Here is an 8,531-nt window from a genome sequence, read left to right as displayed (position 1 = left end):
TGCTGAGCTCCAGTTGCCAGGCAGATGGCACCAATTCAGAGAAGAAAGGGACAAGAACATGGTCTGGGAAAGCCTACTCCCATCCAGTTTTGATCACAATAGCATACAAGGACTGTTTGATGATTTGACAGTAGGAGATAGAAGTACTCGTATTCTCTGGGAATGGAAACAAGGGAAAAGAATGCTGGTTTTAGAAGACTGTATTTTCACAGAGATGGAAAACAATGGAGAATTAAACTATGGAAAAGAAGATGAATGCAAAATGCTAGAGTAAAGCATGATTTTTTAAAATTGTTTACATGCTAAACAATTTTTGACAGGCAGTTAGACACCCAATGTCTGTGCCAGCAGACAGGAGATCAGCACTGTGCTTATGTATTGTCTGCCTTTGGAGTATTAGGAGAGTACAAATTCTTCATTTTTAGTCAGTGTACTTCCCCTGGTATTCAGCTTCCATAGTTTTACTATATTTTTTGCTCACTCATTCATCTTGCTTTGTACCATAAATAATACATACACAGCTTGCCATCTAGCAATTTGTTGGCATCAGAGACATTCTTGCAAGAGTGTTAACTTCTACACATAGTTGTACATTTTGAAGAATATGGATATTTTCCTGTGATTGAGAAATATGGCAGTGCTGACAGGATATTCCCAGAACAGTGTATACATGGCAGGGTGCTTGGATCACACCTGCCAAGGCAGCAGGCTCAGTGCCAGCACACTATATACACTCCCAACTTACTGAACTAATATAAACCATCCCCACCCTGCAGTTGGCAGCCCTGGGACAGTCTGATGCACCCAGTTACAACTCAGCTGCTTGCCCATATGCCACCTGCTATGTGACAGACCTATGGCGGCAGGAATGAGACTGAAGAGAACAGAGATGCATTGACATCTAAATATTGTCATCAAATATATTAATATATTAATGCAACAACATTGATGATAAAGAGTTCTTTATTATGCGTGTTCTTACTTTTATTAAATGTGTTGTTACTTTTTAGTATGTATACTTTCTAGAAAGAATATATGATATAAAAATTAAATTTATGATTTGATTTGTTTTATGTCTGTATTTACTATTTTTTATATTTAAAAAACTCCAACAGCAGATACTGTAAAATTTCGCATTTTATTACACCATAATTTTTTTGTATACCAGAACAGATTGCAGCTATGTAGAACTCAAGGTAACATATTTTAGACTTTGTCATGTAAAGCCACTACTTTGCTTGTAAGAAATGTATCATTAATTATACATTTACATAATTATGCTTTTAAAGTAGTTAAAATATTTTAGCATTCTACTTTTTTTTTCTGTAGTTTCCACTTGTCAGAATACAATTACTTATTTTTAAAAGTTGTATTCTTTCTTCAGAAGGCACATTTTAGACAGGCAGTAATTATTTTGAACCCTTCTCTCCATAAAAGTGATAGATTAGTGAGGTTGTTTTTTTTTAATCTGCTATGTTTGTTTTATTTTCAATTAACTCCAAGGTGACTTTGAATATCCTGTTTAAACTTTCTTGTAGGCTACAAATTAGTGCCCATAATGCCTTATGATTTCATAACATTTGTATATTCAGTAGTAATTTAATTGAAACGTCCTGTAGAAATGCCCACTACACCTTGTGGTTTGTGTTACTAATCCGTGGGAGCAGTAATAAAACAAACTGTAGGTCAATGTGAAGGAGAGTGACAGCAAGTATCCCTCAACATTGTCTGCAAGCCACTGACAGCAAGTATCACACAGACAGCACTGTTCAAAACCTGGGAATTACAGGCAATATAATGGTTAAACCCCTCACTCCTCACAAACAAATTGGGGAAAGGAAGCCTTGGGCAAAGTACATTCATGTTCCCAAAAAGAAGCTTATAGAGAGGAAAATTTAATCTTCCAGACCCAGTTAGTAGGTTTACTGGGCCTCATGATGCTCTGTGCAATAGACTCCATGGGTTGTCTATAAAGGACCATTTCTGTTGTATTTTCTTATGTTCTCAGACATGCTCTGCCAAGCCTTGTACCTCAACTGAAGCTGAACATTCCTGTGCAAATCCCCAGGCTAATTTTTCCTTTCCTGATTGCAGAAGTGTAGTTTTTTGAACAATTGCTTAGTCTGGAGAGAAGGAGGCGCAGGGGAGACCTTATCACTCTCTACAACTGCCTTAAAGGAGGTTACAGAGAGAAGACTCAGAAGAGCTGGGTTAATGGTTGAAATCAACGATCTCAAATGTCTTTTCCAAAACTAATGTCTTTTCCAAACTAAATGATTCTGTGATTCTAGACACTGGCCTCTAGGAAGGAAATTAGCTCTTAAAAGGAAGCATGTGCCTAAACCATTCTTCCCCAGCTAGCATTTTTTTGAAATGATATTGACTGGATTTCCATAGCATCCATTGACAGTAAGTCATCAAGATGGCACATGAAGATGTGAAAAAGGGAAATAACTGAAAGTCTGTACATTCCATGTAAAACTTAGAGATATTTAGCCAATATTTTCCATATTTTTCCATCTGGCAGTACATTGTCTAAAGTTTAAACTCTTATTTCAGTTCATTTTCTCTATGTATCATGCTTTCTCCCATTCCCTGCCTATTTTGCTGTTGGGTTTGAATCTTGTATCACCAGTGACAGCAGGTTGCCCCTGCTGTCCAGAACTGTTTCCCAGCACATACACAGAGCAGCATATTCTGCAAGCCCCAACATCAGCAATGCTTCTCCAACCACCATCAGCCTGTGTAACACTCAGCTGTTCTAAGTGCATGCTTGGCCAGGTAAGTTTCACCTTTTAAAATTAAAGTAAAGACTTGTCTGCATCTTTCAGTGCCCTTCCAGGAGTACAACTCTCAGGCATATAAAGGCATATTGAGGATATATAAATATCAGTAATTTCAATATTAATTCTAGTTTTCTCTTTGTGTTAGCACAGACCCTGCCTAACATTGACTTTAATCAGTCAACTTGCTCTATCAGTACAAGGTGACCATTCATGTAATATAATGCCATGTTTAGCTTCCTTAATCACACACACCTAATTTTCCTGACATTGATTTTTACTACAATTTTATCCATAGAAGGATTTACTCAACACACATCTCCTATGTGTTTCTGCCCAAGAGATGATAACAAAGATAGTTTAACCTAATTGAAATAATAACATGCTGTTTACATCAATAAAAAGAAGTATCTAAATTTCAAGGAGTCTTTTGGATTTGAGATCTGAATGCAGGAATTGGCAGCCAGGCCTGCTAAATTGTAAATTCTCTCACATAGAGTGTAACACTTCTGGGGAAACCTTTTAACTCTTCTGTCATGGCATTTCCCTCTGTTAATTTATTTACTGTATCTGTCTCACAGAAGTATCTGGAGAATCAATCCTTGTAAAACTGTAGTTGGGATATTACTAAAAGAAAAAGACTTAGAATTCCAAGGCTTTTGATGTGATTGAAATGTACTCTGGGTGCATAGCATGGTGGGTAACACAATCTCCCAGTGTACACAACAGTGTGAAAACAAGACCCCTTAGGAAGAGCATTCACAGCCACTGAAGTCCCTCATACCCTCCCCAACACAGAGGGGGCAGAGATAGGCTATAAAATTAAATTCATTTATTGTTGTCTTCACTTGATCGTCTGAAAAACAGAAAATTGTTTTCCCCCATTTACCCATTCTTGCCATCATTTCTAGCACTCAGCCTGGACATTGCAATGGTAAATTGTGCCCAATAATTCAGCTGGGGTCTGTGAAGGCAACAAAAGATAGTCAGGTCTTCATCAGAGACCTCCCCACACGTACACCCTCTCTTTTGTCATCTTTGCTGGGCAATCTGATTTGTCCTAAGTAAGAATACTAGGTGGGAATTACAGGTGAGCTGTCCGGATGCTCACATACTGAATGCATCCCAGAGAAGGGAAGCTGTGAGGATTGTGATTGTCTTTGGTACATGTCAGTCTGCAAAAGGGTGTTAGATGTTGCTGAGGACTGGGCCAATGGGGTAAACAGTGCTCCCCAGGCTGTAAGCAGTTCCCAGGTGGATCCTCTTCTGGCAGGGATGCCTGCAGAGTATATACCCACACCAATGACAGCGAACACTCACTTCTGCACAGGTGAGTAAAATTGCTAAGATCTCGTCATATATGGAGATAAAATCCTAAATTAGCAGCTACACAGCTGCTGTTGCTTTGTAACTGTGCATCCTTCAAGGCCAAAGACTGTAAACTTGTATATTTCTAGATGAACCTGCTTATACCATAACCATTTAGACCACCTTATATTATGTACTACATTGGCAATATTTAGATACCATATTAGCAATAAATCTAACATAATCATTCAGAGTACCAACATTAAATTTCTGAGAAAATAGGTGAGAACTTTTAGATGAGCATACATACTCACACAGCTGTCACTTAATAACAAATGCTTCAAAAGCACTTGAGAAGAAACAACTTGGCAGCAACACACTTCCACATACATTAATTTAGTTTGTGTGATGCAAAACACAAAGTCAGGACATGACTGCCACACGAAAAAGCCCAATTCTATTGACAGTCACACACAATTAAAAAAAAACCCCAACAAAACAGTGTCGTCTCTATCAAGTCCCCAGTCATTAAATGTGTTTAGTGTTTCTAAAGTGGTGCTATATTGATTTAATGATGCTATTAGTAATATCTTCAGAGAATGTATGAATATAAGCAATTACTATTTGGGATATTCTTTTCTGGTTAAAAAACCACCTAATTCCACTAATTGCCTCTATTTCCATTTCTGTTAACTGTACACTATATACATGTTAATAATGTTATTATCACTAGAAGTAAATTTTAATTAACATTCATGTGTAGAAATTTAATTCAAACCAAACATATTCCAATAAGTTTATTTTTTAAATTAATTACATCATTATTTCCAGAGCTAAAGCATTATTACTAGGTATCAATTAACAAAGAGCTCTGCAGCTCATCATGAAAGAAAGTTAAAAAAAAACTGTACGTGAAACAGGCATCTAGAGACTCTATCCCTAATTAATACCCAAAATCAGACTGTAACATTAAACAGGACTATGAATACATATCAGGAATTATTACGACATAGTCTTTCAGATCAGAAAATATACTGTATATTCTTATAAATTAAGAAAAATAAGTGTGAAGAACTGAAAAACCACATCACCCCCATCCAAAGAGTTTATAGCAGGGCAAAAAACTGAATCCAGATCTCATGAAAACTGATTCAGTGCTTTAACTACAAGATGTTAGAGATACAACTGATCAGTCATCGAGATTTTATGGAGACTTCAAATGTGAAACAGTTTCAGAGTACAATTTCAGTTTCTCTCCTGCATAAAACTGCAGAAATTGGAGCAGGTGGCCCATGGAATTTGGGGAATTCAAGCTATCCTGAAAATCTGTGGTTCCTCTTACTTGTTTTAATCCTCTTGCCACCATGCTGTTTTGACTAATACTGATATAAAGATACAAATATAAAATGAATTATTCCTTTGGCCATGCTGCAAGTATAAATGCTTGACAATATACCTGAATTTTACTGACTTATTTATAGGAAGATTAGAGGTTTTGTTTAAAAGCTAGTAAAATCAATGTGAATCTTTTATGACTCTGAGGGAATTCTGATGAGGTCCTTGATAGGTGGATGCCTGTGTACTTGGCTGACTTCCAAGATACCTTACCTGATTTCAGAAATTTTTCAGAACTGTTAATCTCTTCTTTGCAGGTTCTGGAGTAAATCACTCAGGGAAGTTCTTGGCATTTTTCAAAACCTAATGTGAATGCCTTAAATTAATCACCTCCCCATTTGAATCCCTAGTGATATTATATGTATTTGAGACTATGTTTCTTGTGATTCATTTCACAACATAATCAAATGAGATTCAGTACTGCTATTTAAAAAAGAACTAGAAGTCTCAGGTGTGACGAATTTCTCACTGTCTAGTACAAGTTTGCTTTTATTGGCACCATAGCAATCCTGATCAATGCCATTTAACTCCTGGCACGTACATATAAAACACAATTAACAATCCCATATATTTCACTGCTCCTGCTGCACATGTGTGGACACGTGTGCACATGTGGAAACTTCAGCCACACTGACACTCAGAAAGTTGTCACGGACAGACATATGGAGACAATATGACTCTTCTTAAGGTACAGGAGATGACAGAAAATGGCATGCTGCTATTAAATATACTTAACAGCCAAGAAACACGCTTTTCAGTCACTGTCAGTGTTGCAGTCATTCCAAGTGGGCAATGGCAGCTCTCACACATCATCAAGGAAATTGTCAGTAATCCCTGGAGACCATTGCTGTCGTAATTGGCACTGGTAGAGGAGAAGGATGTGTCAGGGAGAAAGATATTGACACACCATCCTGAGATGGCAATAGTGGCAGTTAACACTCCTTCAGACTTTCAAAACTGCTGTGGAAGTCATAGCATAAATATGAAGCATCAAGATGACATTTTTTACAGCTGCTTCTCATAGTATCATGACAATTAAAGTGCGTGCTAAAATCTATCAAATACTTTTAAAACATAATTATGCCATAACACGCATTATATACCTAATGTGAGCAGGATTAGTCCATCACTGTTTTGAATTTGTAATGTGGACAATAGAATATAATGCATTCAAAAACGCTATTTCTAAGTTTATTGTTCAATTAACATGTATACTCTCCCTAAGAAAATAAAACATTTTCAGAAGCACAAAACATTTTTACTGCACATGCAGAGTATGCAATTTAATTCTTAACAAATTGCTTCTGCCTTTAAATTATGTTATTAGTATGCTAAAAAAATTCTTACATGTTGTCATCACTCTTTAAGTTTCGCTAAAAGGTACTGGGCTATACATCTGCTAAATGATTTTGCTTTCAGTCTGTTCAATTAAAACCAGAAATGTATTTGTCCAAGCCTTAATCCTATGCTAATATTCTATAGAAAAGATTTGAGTTAATTTTATAATACTGTATCCAATTTTTCTCATGTTAAATGTGCTTTGCACAAATTCGTTGGTATTTCAGAACAATAAGTGGAATCCTACTAAAAACTTAACACATCCTTTACCTAATTGTTCAGATGTAACTTGGTATTGAGAAAGAGTATTCTTTTTTAATAAATAAATTTTTTGAGATGGAACTTTAAAAAAAAGCTCTGAGGTGGATCTGCCTCCTCAGTCCCTTACATGCACTCTTAATCTCAGAAGTTGGTTTTTTAATGAAAAAGGAAACTAGAAAACAGGCTTTTAAAAATAATTAAAACCGAGAACAAGATAAAAAACAACAAAAATCTCTCCATTTCCTTTTATGTCCTTGCAGAGTGCTGTGTTTTCAAGGACAAATCCCAGGCTGGCTGTAAAAACTAGTTTCTCTGTCCCCAAGCCCCTTTGCGACTCGCTCTCTACCACACCGCAGTTTCCATACTAGCTGTCTCTCTCTGTCCCTCCCTCTACTTTTGATTTGGTGAGACAATTGCAACTTTTCAGTCTTCTCTTCCCTGGCATTTCCATAGCCCCTGGAGCCTGGCAGTTCTCCCCTTCAGATGATCCCATCTAACTGAGCCTCTAGGGAGGAGCAGCAAGGCAGCCATCCATCTGGCTGGGTGGCCATTCGTGGTTAAAGGAGCATGGATGGCTGTGTATGAAGAAATTAAACCGTTATCCAGCCTGTCACATCTTTTACAAAGAAGACTAACATAAGACAGCTATTTTAAAGCCCTTATATTGCATTCTTTATGTTAACACTTTGAAAGGAAAACAGACAGATGCTTAATACTCACTTTCATTGCTAATCACATAGCTGATAACTTAATACAAAAACATTTTATTATAGACGGAGCTCATAGTGTCTTTGGAGTTATTCTTCCTTGATACTTCGTATTAGAAGTTTCCAATTGAAGCTCCTTTAAACTTTGGCAAAATTGTACATTTGGATTAAAATTTTCTCCACTGGTGTCTGTCAGGTAGATTATTTATTTAATTTTTTCTAAACGTTTCTGAAAAAAATGCTTCAGCCTTTTCTGTACAAAGCTAACAGAAAAATACTCTTTCATTGATGTTAAACTGTAACAAATTCAGCAGTTACTTCATGAACATTTTAAAGCAAATCTTGACCTTTTAGCAGAATTTGGTTTTAAGCCAGAGGTGTTTCTGATAGCATCCCAGTGATAAAACTGCTTTTTCTCCATTCTGGAAACCACTGAAAAATATCCTTTCACAGCAGCTTGGAAAGTTCTAAAGGTTTGACAGACACATTCCTCACAGTTTCTGCCTTCCAATTCAGAACTCTTGACTTGTCTGAGCAAGTTTCACCCCTGGAAAGTGACTGAGTATGGTTCAGAACACAGTTACAAAGATCATGGAAGATCATGGAAGACTCTTCCTGAATTTCAATGCCAGTTAAGGTGGTCCATGAGATGTGAACCTGTGAACTAATTAATAGTTTATTTTCCTAGAGCTATACGTTATTTCTTCATTGCTGCTCAAGTGACATGGAAGTTCAGGAA

Source organism: Lichenostomus cassidix, chromosome 1 (assembly GCF_008360975.1).
Source record: "Lichenostomus cassidix isolate B80296 chromosome 1, HeHo_3.0, whole genome shotgun sequence".
Lineage (NCBI taxonomy): Eukaryota > Metazoa > Chordata > Aves > Passeriformes > Meliphagidae > Lichenostomus > Lichenostomus cassidix.
Note: the sequence above shows the minus strand (reverse complement) of the source record.